The sequence below is a fragment of the Sminthopsis crassicaudata genome, chromosome 2 (assembly GCF_048593235.1).
Source record: "Sminthopsis crassicaudata isolate SCR6 chromosome 2, ASM4859323v1, whole genome shotgun sequence".
In the NCBI taxonomy this organism is placed as follows: Eukaryota; Metazoa; Chordata; class Mammalia; order Dasyuromorphia; family Dasyuridae; genus Sminthopsis; species Sminthopsis crassicaudata.
Window position 1 is genome coordinate 418,923,189 of NC_133618.1, and position 13,212 is coordinate 418,936,400.

Consider the following 13,212-nt stretch of genomic DNA (forward strand, 5'->3'; position numbering starts at 1 on the left):
CTCAATAGAAGGCATCACACATCCACTATATATGATGAAAACACCAATGACACCGCCAAAAATTGGCCAATTGCATGTCACATTCTTCATGCAGAGAATAAAGTTTATAATAATCAAGAATCAATAAACATTCATAAGAAAAGAATATGTTGATTTAAGAGCAAAAAAGAACTCATCAAGAGGCACAAAGACCAACTTATAGAGTTAATGATTATTGAACAAGCTACCCAAAAGTACTATAACATCTATACCACCTATATTGATCCATCTAAACTTTGACAGTTCTGGTTTGTGGCTCAATCTGATTCTTAAAATACAAAACAATTCAAGAATAGCAAGAACACTTAAAAATTTTATATTTACATGGAAAATTGTTTTTTTACCAACACAATAATGTCAAGAACAATAGGAACAAAATATTATTTTTTACTCTTATTTTTCCTAGCATTGAATCTGTTTTTCATAATTCTGGAATAGAACCAAAATGATTTTAAAGTCAAAGAGATAATCTTAGCTAAAACATCAACTAATTAATTGATATATATAGGTAAGAAAGGTGTTTCATGCCTTTATCAGATGAGAACACTTCTTAGAGTTCCAGAATCAGTCCTCTAAAAAAAAATAAAACTAATTCTGAACAGCTTTACTGAATCAATTACCCACAAGCATAAATGTGATCCACAAAACTTCTTAATTATATTGGAAGAAATAAAATGCATAGAGCCAATGGATTAATAGCATATCAAGGTGAAATCTGTGTTTCCTCTAATTTCTGCTTGGTGCTCTATAAACTCCATTGGATCCCTTTTATTTCAAATATAGGTTCATCTGTTTGGCTAGTTTCACAATCTAATTAAGACTAGCCCTTCTAGCTTTATTACATATTATTCCCCTTCACACAATCTAGCCAAACTGGTCTTTGTACTATTTCTCACATAAAGCACTTTATCTCCCATTTCCACTCCTTTGCATACAGGCTATCTCCACTACTTAGGGAATATACTCCCTATACACCTCTTGTCTCTTAGAATCCCTTTGTTTCTTCAAAATACAGTTCAAGCTCCATCTTCTGCATTAGGCCTTTCCTGATTCTATAGCTGCTAGTGCTTTTTCTCCTAAAATATCCTGTGTTAACCTTATCAAAAGTACATATATGATTGTGTGTTATAAATATGGAGATATACATATAATTACTTTGTAATTTTTGTATTTGTATCTTCTCTACAATAAGTAAGTTCCTTGAAAATAAAAACTGTTTCATTTTTATCCTTATATGAGAGCATCTAGAAACATATCTCGAACATTATAAGCATTTAATAAATGTTTATAGATTCACTGCAATTTAGAAGAAAAAAATCTAGTCCCTATTCTTTATAAAAGACTTTTCAAATACACTTAAAGATAGTCATCATATTCCTCACTACCCAAAGTCTTTTCTAATAAAACACACCTGATTTCTTTAGTTTCTATATCTGTGCTCTGATATTCTGATCATTCACTATTCTAGTTGTCTTCCTTTGGAGTTGTTCCAGATTCTCCATATATTTAATGTCCATGAGGAAAAAATAGAGGTGAACTCTATAAAATAATGAAGTGGGAGCAACTTCTTTTCTATTCTTGTGACCTACTTTGTTTTTCTTTTCTTTTACTTTGGTCAAAGACTTTTTTTGAGGCAAATGAAAATGTTGTCACTTTCTTGAAACTTCTGTACAATCTTCTATTAGTATCCAAAGAATATTAAATATTGCTCAAGTAAAATGCATCTGTTAAGTGTATTCATATCCATTAGGATAATTTCTAAGGATGTGAGCACAAAAGTGACAGTCATTGAAGATTGTTACTTATTATCAATATATCCGTTTTCACATTTCTATTATGTGTCCATAACAGCTATAAATCTCAATATTTCAAATGCCTCTTTTCTTGGACACTTTTCTGACATATTAGTTCTTAGCAGGGGAAAAATGAGTCAGTAATACTAGACATGAATTCCACTGTCTCTTCACAGCTCACTAGGTACAGTAATAGATAATGGCATAATTACTTTCTGAGTTAAAAAAAATCCTGTTGGAATGCCTGCAGGTACATGTACATTTATTTGGTTTGGATCTTATTTTTCCAGCATAATCAGTTTATTATATTTGGTATGACTGGTCCCAGTGAAAGCAAGCATCCAGGGAAAATTATCTTTTGATGTATACTCATAAATTTGATATTAAGAAAGGTTATTTTTCCATGCCTAAAGCAATGTCTTTTTACCCTACCACCGTAAAAATGGAAGCACTCTTTGGGGTAGGTAGACTATCTCATCTCTCAAGGGCTGAAAAACTTGATTTTGTAAGACTGGCTCTTCCAAATACATCCATTTGTCCTTTCTAGATATATAATATTATGACCTTTAACATAACCCAGTTCAGCAAAACAGAAGTCATGATTAAAATATTTTGATGTTAATTATAATAATGATGATAATGGCAACTTACTTGTATGTAGTACTTTTAACCTTTCAAATAAATTTGCTTTTCACTGCTTCATTTCATCTAACCATTTTTACATTATACATTTCCTAGATGAAAGCTGAAGTACTGAGAAACCAAAGGACTTTCCTTGTTTGGAAGACACAAACTACCAATTAAAACCCATGGTTTCTTTCTCTAGTACTTTATGCTTTCCATTTTAGCCCAGAATCCATAGGGTCTACCGATGTATTTTTGAGGGCATCTGTGCACTTGGATAGGAAAAATGTTTGGATATCTTTATTTTAATGCAGTTGAGTTCCTTTGGAATTCTATATGTTTTATTTTAGCCATTTAAAATGTCATTCTCAAAAGGGTTCCACTAGACTGCCAATGAGGTCAATGACACAAAATTAAGAAACCTTGCACAAGACTATTCCTCAAGAAAGACAGAGTTCTTTTATAGCAATAATAATAGAGATTTAGCATTTTGAATACATCTTTGGAATGGAAGGTTGGATTTTCTGTTGTTTGATTTGGTTTTAAATAGAGATGATATTATAATGTCACCTGTGTTTTATCATGATTTTTTTTCTAATAGTTTCAGCTAAACAGCAAACTTGATTATGGCCCATATTAGCCCGGGTGAGAGTCTGGAGCAATGCCAGTTTTTCTATCTATCAAGCCAATGTGAAATAAGAGTAGCTCAGTGCTGACAGATTTAACAGAAGGTGCCACATACAAATTACAGTTTGTTCAAAAATGAGCTGCCAGATTATTAATTTGAAGAAAATGCTCACAACCCAACTTCCCCCTTCTAGATCCCTGGCTGAGCTTTCCAGTTTGTTGATGCTGATCTTCTCTGCACTCCACAGCTCCACAGTACAACACTGGAGACTACAATTTCTTGCCAGCAGAGCTACTGAAGGCTGAGTTGGCCAGGGCCAGCCTTTGCTCTTTTAAAGCTTTGAGTAGGACTTTTTTTATTTTAAGACATCACTAGTAAATTGCATGTCCTTGGGCATTTACCCTATCTTCCTTAAATCTTACTTTCTCACCTGTAAATTGAGATTGAACCAGATTAATATTTCCTAAACACCACTCTGCAAACAGATTCAGATTGGGGGCAAATCATTTATGATGTATGTTACCCCACTTGTGCTAAGGGAAAGTTGCAAGAGACAGTGTAGTTAGGTGGTGCATTGGATAAAGTTTTGAGCCTAGATTCAAGAAGATTGAGTTCAAATATTCATCAGATAATTAGTATCTGAGTAGCCCCTGACAAATCAGTTTTCTCAACTATAAAACAGGATTAATAATAGCTTTTACACCTCAGGATTGTTTGAATCTAATATAAGATATAATTTAAAAACGACTTAGCACCTGGCATGTAATAGATACTTCATAAACAGCCACTCCCTTAATTCCCACAGGTCCTAGGCCAATCTCTCCCAAGACTTTTCTTAGGTTTCTGAGGTGCTGATTCTTTGGTCAAGACTTCTTTTGCAGTACTGAAGCACTACTACGTCCAAAAATGGAAAGATAATAGATAGATAGATAGATAGATAGATAGATAGATAGATAGATAGATAGATAGATAGATAGATAGATGAGAGAGAGAGGAGAGAGAGAGGAGGAGTGAGAGTTCATGTTCTGCTTGCATCGTAGTAAAATCACTTCTATATGCTTCCTTCACCCTGATTCTAAGCTCCTGGGCTACCAATAGCTCTGCATTAAAGCTTTGGAAAGTGTCTGTAGAAATTAAGCCAATTTTGAAGTGATTTGGCTTGGTAACACTGGACTAAATGATCTCTAAGATCCCTTTCAATTCCAAAATTCTATGATTCATTGTTAGCAAGAAATTAGATTCTTATTGTTTGAGCAAGTTTCCACAGTGTGTAGGTACCCAATAATTAACTAGTTTCCAATGCCGATAGATCCTTTCACCACTTGTCCAACATATAAACCTAAAATGAGTCTTTTCCCACACATTTTTACGGATGATAATTTGTTCCATCTAACACTCTTTCCATTTCACTGTAATTATAACACACACTTGTAATAACAGTGATATGAGCTATCTGAACAACTTTCCTTTAATAACCTGGCTGAAAAAAGTTAGAATAATACTGGGAACAGGATTGCCAAATTCCATTCACACAAAGTTGAATTGGACAAACTGTTAAATTTTGGGCAATAGTTCATTTTTAGAATGAGAATGGCAGAGGGTGTCCATGTGAGTGTTAGCAGACCTGTACAGAATAAGACATCTAAGATTATTTAGGGTCCTGTACCCTGTATGCCCTATCTATAACCCTTCTTTCTGAGAGGCAAAGCATTTATACCAGAGACATGCTGAGTGAATGTTTTATAATAATAAACAAATAACTAATCCTCTATGATTAGCAATAAGTGATGACTAATGTTTAGACTTCCCTGTTTCTGTCAAAAAGTCCATTTCATCAGACACAGAAATGGCCCAAATTATTTGATATGCATTAGAGATGAAAAAGACCTTGTGCAGTAGATATGTAAGTCCATGACCCTGCCAGCACAGGAATAGCAATTAGGGGGACTAGCAGCTCAATTCAGATGCCAAAGAAGAAGTTTCAGTGCCATCATAACAAAGTAGTTTCACATTTTCCCTTCAAGTTATTCTTAATGCCATAATTAAATGTTGCTCTCTTTTTCCATTATACTTCCAATTTAGTAAAGGTAAAATATGGGAAATATGAAAGCATTTTTGTCCTAGCCCTTTGCCAAATTTGTTGATATTTGTTCATCTTTAATTTTTTTCATTCCAACCTACCATGTTTATAAAAATAGAGAGAATTTTTGATTTTTTTTTATCTACAGTCACATAGTAGGTTCTTTTAAAATGTTTATCAATTGATTGTTTATTAGAAGAAATAATGAAGGCACAATACAATAATTTCTTAGCTTAAGTTTTTTTAAGAAATGTTTTGTGACTTTTAGGGAAACTGATTGATTGCAAATGACTGAAATTGACTTTTAAGATTTCATTTTGTCTTTCTTTTTGCAAATTTCAGATCTGACAAGTAAGGAGAAGGATAACCAATTTTTGGAGCTCCAGCTCACGCCTTTCTTTGAGGTATATCCATAACCCTATCCAAATCTAAAGTAAGCAAAGGTAAGTTAGTAACTGGGGAGAAATAGAAGAATGAAAGTTAACTGATTCAAATAACATACTAGTTGACTTAGGATGAACTCTATCTGACTTTCTCTTGTCCTGATTCATTTCAGAAATTGGCTTTTATTATGTCAAACATATTATGCTAAGCCTAAAAATGCATATTTTATGCAATTAAAAAGTGAGATGGTCCCTAACCTCAATTAGCTTATATTACAATAAGGAGACAAAAGACATAGGAAAGTAATAGCCAAGAAAATATGTTTTTTTTTTTCCTAGGGAATTATGGGAATGGTAAATTGACCCATCCCAGAGCAAAAGATGAAAAATAGAGTAAAAATAAAAAGAAAAGGCATGTAATGACAAGGTTGTTGGCAAGATAGTATAGATGGGGTATAGCTGAATAGGATATATGAAATATGGTCTAGGGGTTTGGGATTCCCAAATAGAGTGGGCTGAGAGTGTACTCATTAAGTTCATAATCAAGATGATTCAATACCATGGTCAGAATTACACATTTAAATGCATTACCTTCCCCAGAGATGGGGCTGTGGATTCTGGAGGTGTTATTGGGAAGGTATTGATTCAGATGATACAGCAAGATGGCCCATGGACCAGCTGGATGATGTTAAATAAAGGGTGAGCTACTGCCTATGTAGTAGAATTTAAGAAATGCCAAAAGATATCACTCAAGAGTAACTACTCTCCTGGCAAGCCACAGTGCCTGACATTCTTTGATCTAAGATATTGAAGCCCTTGTTAAAATGTAAATACATTATTTGGTAGAGGCAATGCATGAAATCATTATCACCCATGACTACCTAAGCATGAATTCTTTTATTAGATAAATTTTTATCAGCTAGCAAAACCATATAGGCATCAGAAAGACACAGAGGAGATGAATTTTGATAGGGTAAAGGATTAGAAAAGATGATCAAAAGTATCAGTACCTGTAAGTTGTTCCAAGAATGGTGAAACACAGGGGCTATAAGGGGTTATTCAATTTCTAATAGTGGAAATGAGTGGGAAAGAGGGACTTAAAGGAGGGAATTTCAAAAAAGCACAGATTGGCCTCAGAATTTTGCGTACTTTACAATTTGCTCTATGCCTGTGAGTCACCTTGGTATCTTTGTTCTACTACTATTCTCAGAGGAAACAAATAATGCTATGTTTTTAATTATTGCCTAAATTGTAGATCACAAAATTAGAGATTGTAAGAATTTCAGGGAATTTTATAACTCATCTATTCAATCTTCAATTTTTATTTATGAATAAAGGAATAAATAACTGAATTGATTAAAAATAAAGTGGTATTTATTAAGTATTTACAATTTACCAAGCACCATATTAAACATTAGATATAAGAATTTTTAAATTAGTTATTTCTTTCAAAGAGCTTAAATTCTAAAAGGAGTAGGCAAAGGGAGAAATAGCCAATGAAAAATGCTTTAGTAAGGAAAGTCCCAGGATAATGAATGGAGCCATAGGGGAGTTGATTGCCAGTTAGTCATAAATATTTATGAAGGGTGTATTATATGCCAATTACTGGTATAAATGCTGGGGAATATAAAGACAAAATATAGTGCCTGCTCTCAAAATGTTTACAGTCTAATGGAAGTGATAACACACATAGATAGAGATATATAAAAGTATGTATATATGTATATGCATATATATGAATAAATAGAAATAGTAAACAAAGATAAGATGCTGGATTCAGAGAAAATTAGAAAAAATATTCTTATAAAAAGTGAAATTATATCTAGGACTTAAAGGAAGCAATGAAAACCAATAGGCAGAGATGAGAAGATTCCAAATATTGGAAAGCAATTAATGAAAGTGTCCAGAGTTGGGAGAAATTTTTTTTTTGGTTTGTTTGAGGAACAGCAAGAAGAACTGTGCCATTAGATCATAGAGTATGTGGTGGGAGAGAATGGTATAAGATTAAAGAATATCAGAAAGATGGAAGGGAGTGAAGTTTACAAAGGGCTTTGAACACCATGAAGAAGATTTTATGTTTGATCATGGAAGTAATAAGGAATCACTAAAGTTTGATGGATAGGGGAGAATGGTGATATGATCAAACCTGCATATTATGAAGATTATTTTGACAACTAAGTTGGTGATGAACTGGAATGGGAAAAAATTGTGGTAAGGAAAGGAAACATCAGCTACAATAATAGTCTAGCTATGAGGTGATAAGGGCCTGTACCAAGAAGAAGGCAAAGGAGAAAAAGAGTTATAAATGAAAGATGATACAAAGATACATTTGTAGATCTTGGCAAAATATTGAATATGAAAGGTGAGAGAAAGTTAAAAGTCAAATATCATATCTAGGTTGTAAATCTGATTATCTGGAATCTAGTTTATGGTATCCCAAATAGTAATGGTAAAGGTAGAAAGAGGAGGAAGGAAATATAATAACTTCTCTTTGGACATGATAAGTTTTAAGCAGCTATTGCCCCTTCAGCTTGGGATGTCCACTAGGCTGTTGAAGATGTCAGTAAATCATGAGAAAAGTTTCAGGTTTCAGGCTCGATAAATAGATGAAAGAATAATCCATAGAAGGATGATAATTGAATCCATGGGAGCTTATGAGAGCACTGAGTAAAATAGTATAGAAAGAGAAGAAAAGAGGACCTAGAAAGGGGTCCAAGAGGACAGGAATATGGAGGCCAAGAGAAGTTTAAAAATTTCCAAGTTTACTCATATAAAGTGGTATAAACAGATTGAAACTTAAGTCATCTGATATTTTTTCACTATATCACATTGCTTTTTATGTGAGCTAGAAAAGTATGCTTAAAACTTGATAATCACTTTATCATCTATTTACCAATTACAAATTCATTGGTGAAAGAAAAAAAATAGGTAGGTAGGTAGACAGAGAGCTAGACAGACAGGAGGGAGGGAAGGAAGGAAGGAAGAAAAGAAGGAAGGAAGGAAAGAAGGAAGGAAGGAAGGAAGGAAAAGAAAAAAGAAAAACAAATATTATTATTATCTTATATAACCTTTTTTAAATAATTTTTTATTATATATATTTTTTATAATATTATCCCTTGTATTCATTTTTCCAAATTATCCCCCCCCTCCCTCTACTCCCTCCCCCCGATGACAGGCAATCCCATACATTTTGCTTGTGTTACAATATAACCTAGATACAATACATGTGTGTAAATACCATTTTCTTGTTGCACAATAAGCATTAGATTCCGAAGGTATATGCAACCTGGGCAGACAGATAGATATTAGTGCTAACAATTTACATTCATTTCCCAGTGTTTCTTCTCTGGGTGTAGCTACCTCTGTCCATCATTGATCAACTGGAAGTGAGTTGGCTCTTCTTTATGTTGAAGATTTCCACTTCCATCAGAATACATCCTCATACAGTATTGTTGTTGAAGTGTACAGTGATCTTCTGGTTCTGCTCATTTCACTCAGCAACAGTTGATGTAAGTCTCTCCAAGCCTCTCTGTATTCCTGCTGCTGGTCATTTCTTACCGAGCAATAATATTCCATAACCTTCATATACCATAATTTACCCAACCATTCTCCAACTGATGGACATCCATTCATCTTCCAGTTTCTAGCTACAACAAAAAGAGCTGCCACAAACATTTTGGCACATATATGTCTCTTTCTGCTTTTTAGTATTTCTTTGGGATATAAGCCCAGTAGTAGCATTGCTGGGTCAAAGGGTATGCACAGTTTGATAACTTTTTGGGCATAGTTCCAAATTGCTCTCCAGAATGGCTGGATTCTTTCACAACTCCACCAGCAATGTATTAGTGTCCCAGTTTTCCCACATCCTCTCCAACATTCATCATTATTTGTTCCTGTCATCTTAGCCAATCTGACAGGTGTGTAGTGGTATCTCAGAGTTGTCTTAATTTGCATTTCTCTAATCAGTAGGTGATTTGGAACACTCTTTCATGTGAGTGGATATAGTTTCAATTTCTTCATCTGAGAATTGTCTGTTCATATCCTTTGACCATTTATCAATTGGAGAATGGTCCGGTTTCTTATAAATTAGGGTCAGTTCTCTATATATTTTGGAAATGAGACCTTTGTCAGAACCTTTGCTTTTAAAAATATTTTCCCAATTTGTTACTTTTCTTCTAATCTTGTTTGCATTAGTATTATTTGTACAGAAACTTTTTAGTTTGATGTAATCGAAATCTTATATAACCTTTTGAAAGGTTTTAGTGGCAGGGAATTTTCCTTTTAAAAAAACTCATCTACTTTATAACATCTTTGATTTAGTGACTTTTATATGCATAATACCTACTATGACCTGTTGGACATAGATAATTATGACATTGACTCTAATTGTGAGGAGCTTACAGTATACTTGATTATATTAAATAATAATTCAAGAATAAACACTATAAGAGAATAGTGTTATCACTAGGAATTACATTCAAGTGCCAATTGCTCAATTCAAGTTATGGCTTTGTAGTACATTATCCTGTAAGTTTGTATTGAAAAAAGCATAGAGCCTAGAATGAGAACTGTGATGGTCCTGTCCATTTGTGCGGTGCTTTCATCTTTTATGACATCTGGGGAACAATATTTGTTTCTGGGCATTGAATTTCATGAAGGACATTGGTTAGCTGGAGGATATTCATAGGAGCTGATCACAATGGAAAGAACAAGCAAGGATGAGGATATATGAGGATCAAATGAAGAAAATGGGGAAAGTTAGCCTGGAGAATAAAAGAATTCAGGGGGCTGCGATAAACATCTTAAAAAAATTGAAAAATTGTCATGTGAAAGGGGAGCTGAATTTGTTCTGCTTGATACCAGAGGGCAAAACAAAGAAAAATGGATAGAAATTGTAGAAAGTCAAATTTAGACATGTTGTAAAAGATGGATTGGTGAGGGGTGGGGAGCAACTTCCTAAGGATTAGATTTATACAAAAGTAGAGTCAATTCCCATGAGACATAGTAGATGCCTCCTTATTAGAAGTCTTTAGACAAAAAATTAGCATATGGGGGGGCAAGGTGAAAGATGGATATTATGGAAATGATTCTTCTTCAAATAGAGATTGGATGGACTAGATGTCTTCTGAGATCCCATCCAATGCTGAAATTCTATGATAAAACAAATCTTGGAGATTTCCATTGGTCTTTCATTAGAAATTCAAAAAAATTTAAAAGATATCATTCTGTATATATAAAGCAAGAGATTGTTCATTACAACAATTATACTGCTTAGAAATATTGAATTGATGGCTTTATAAACAAAATCTGAAAAGCAGCTCACCATAGCAGTTGGTCCTGAATGCCATGGATATCCCAAGCTGCATTCCAATTCCCTCTAATCTTTATGATGTGTTGAAATTCAGCAGTTGGTTGAAATTTTTCCAGGAAAATCTGTTCCTCTTAATCAAGATGGAAGTGTTTATAGATTTTAAGAATATGGAAAATGGAATTGTTTTAGGTATTAACTATATCCTTATATATTAATATGTATTGTATGTATGTTTAATTTCTAAACTTAGCCACAGCTTTGGAACTCCAGAAAACATATATTGTAAAATTTCTAATAAATTGAAGTGGTTATGCAGCAGATTTTTCTTCCTAATTTTAAGGAGGAGTTTTTCAACATTATTGTGAATCATAATTATGTCATTATATGTTATAAATATATTACATGTATTTACACTACATAATTAGATCTAATTCTAATTATGTAGATTCATGGTAATCAGTTAAAATTTGCTTTAAAAAACCAAGATAATTCCTCCAACAGATGCTACCTTAATAGAATATTAAGTTTATGAAAACCTCCTGAAACTAAGAAATATTAATAAGTAATGATTAAATCTATAATATGCAAACTGAATAAGATGCCATGTCACCACTTTCCTACAGGATCATTATGTTAAAAATATTACTTCTAGGTATATCTCCAAAATTGTCATAAATTAAAATTGATTTTTAGAGGTCTCTGAATTTGACAAAGAAAACATTTCAAAGTGAAGACACACAAAGTCCTAGAGATTTGTTTTGGATACAAATAGCATAAATACCCAATTTTCATGGTTGTTCAGGGAAAAAATAAAACCTTTTAAATAAAATTGTTCTAGTAACAAAGAGGTAAATAGAAACACTATTTCCCCCTGGAACCTCGCACTCTCAGTGTTAAATCTAGCATCATTGCTGTAAAATTGCTAGTTGTAGTGTTTGATTGACGTGTTTACCCAGATAATGTAACAGTTTTTGTGAAAGAAATCTACTTAGTGTCTAGATGACATGAAGCATGTTTCTTGGGGAAGGAAAAGCCCCAAAGTGTTGTTTTAAATGGGAGCCTTTCCCCCCCACATCTTTTGAGCTGATAACGAATCATCTAATTTGTTATTCTTCCTCATTTACCCAACATTGCACTGTTCAGTTACAATGTATATCTCAATATGTTTTTACAAACACACACACACACACACACACACACATACACACCCCTTTAACCATGGACCTATCCATGACTTCCTTTTTGAGAATTTTTTTCTCCTTCAGGATTGAAAATTTCAAGCATTGGAGGCAGCAGCTGTAGGTCAGCACCCAGCACTCTTTTTTGTGAGGGGTCTTCTGAGTCAGCATTAGATAGGTTTCATGTCACCCCTGTCAGCTAGAATTCTACTGTGAACTACTTGGATTGTCAGAAACACACTAGAGATTTTAGGTAGCTAAATGGTTAAATTGTCCATTAGCTGGTTTGACTGATTATTTCCTCTGACTTTGCTAATTATTTTGATACCAATGTAGCTAATTCTTCCTCCAAGAAACTGTTATGTATATCAAATGAAGACAGGTGAACTGAGAATCAGGAGTCTTGGCTTGACCTTCTCCTATGACCCTGCCACTGACTATATATGTGACCCTGGGCAGAACATTTCACTTTTCTAGATATTAGTTTCTTTATCTGTAAAATGTAGAATTTGGACTAGCTGATCTCTATGATCCCTTCCAACTCTGAATTCCTATAATTCTAAATTAAGTCAATAAAACATAGCAAAGGTGAAGATGGGTTATATTGCCATCTTCAATACTGTTAAATATTTACTACATATCCCCTGTTCATTCATTCACCAAGCATTTCATAGAATCATAGAATGTTAAAGCCTGGGGAAGGGAGGAAGGGGAAGTCTTAGAAAACATGCAGTCCTCACAAACACAAAACAGAGATTATCTAGTCATCCCTCACTCCTGTTTATATTTAAAAGTGAAGACACTAAGCCCTTCCCCACTCTACCTAAGGTCAGCAAAGCTGGGTAGCTAACGTAGATGGTATGTGGGATTTGGAAGCAGGAATATCCTTTTTCAAATCTAACCTTCAAATCATAGGCAAAATCACTTAACCTCTGTGATTCTCAGTTTCCTCACCTAGAAAAAGAGGTTAATTATACCTGTAGCACCTCCTTCCCAAGCTTGTTATATATTTCTATGTTTATATATTTCTAATGGTTAATTATCTTTAAAGTAATTTATGTTGAACTACAATGCATAAATTTCATTTAGTATTATCCTTATTATTCTTTGCTTTCAACTATATTCCTAAAATTCAAATATTTATATATATGCACATATGTATATATGTATTTATAC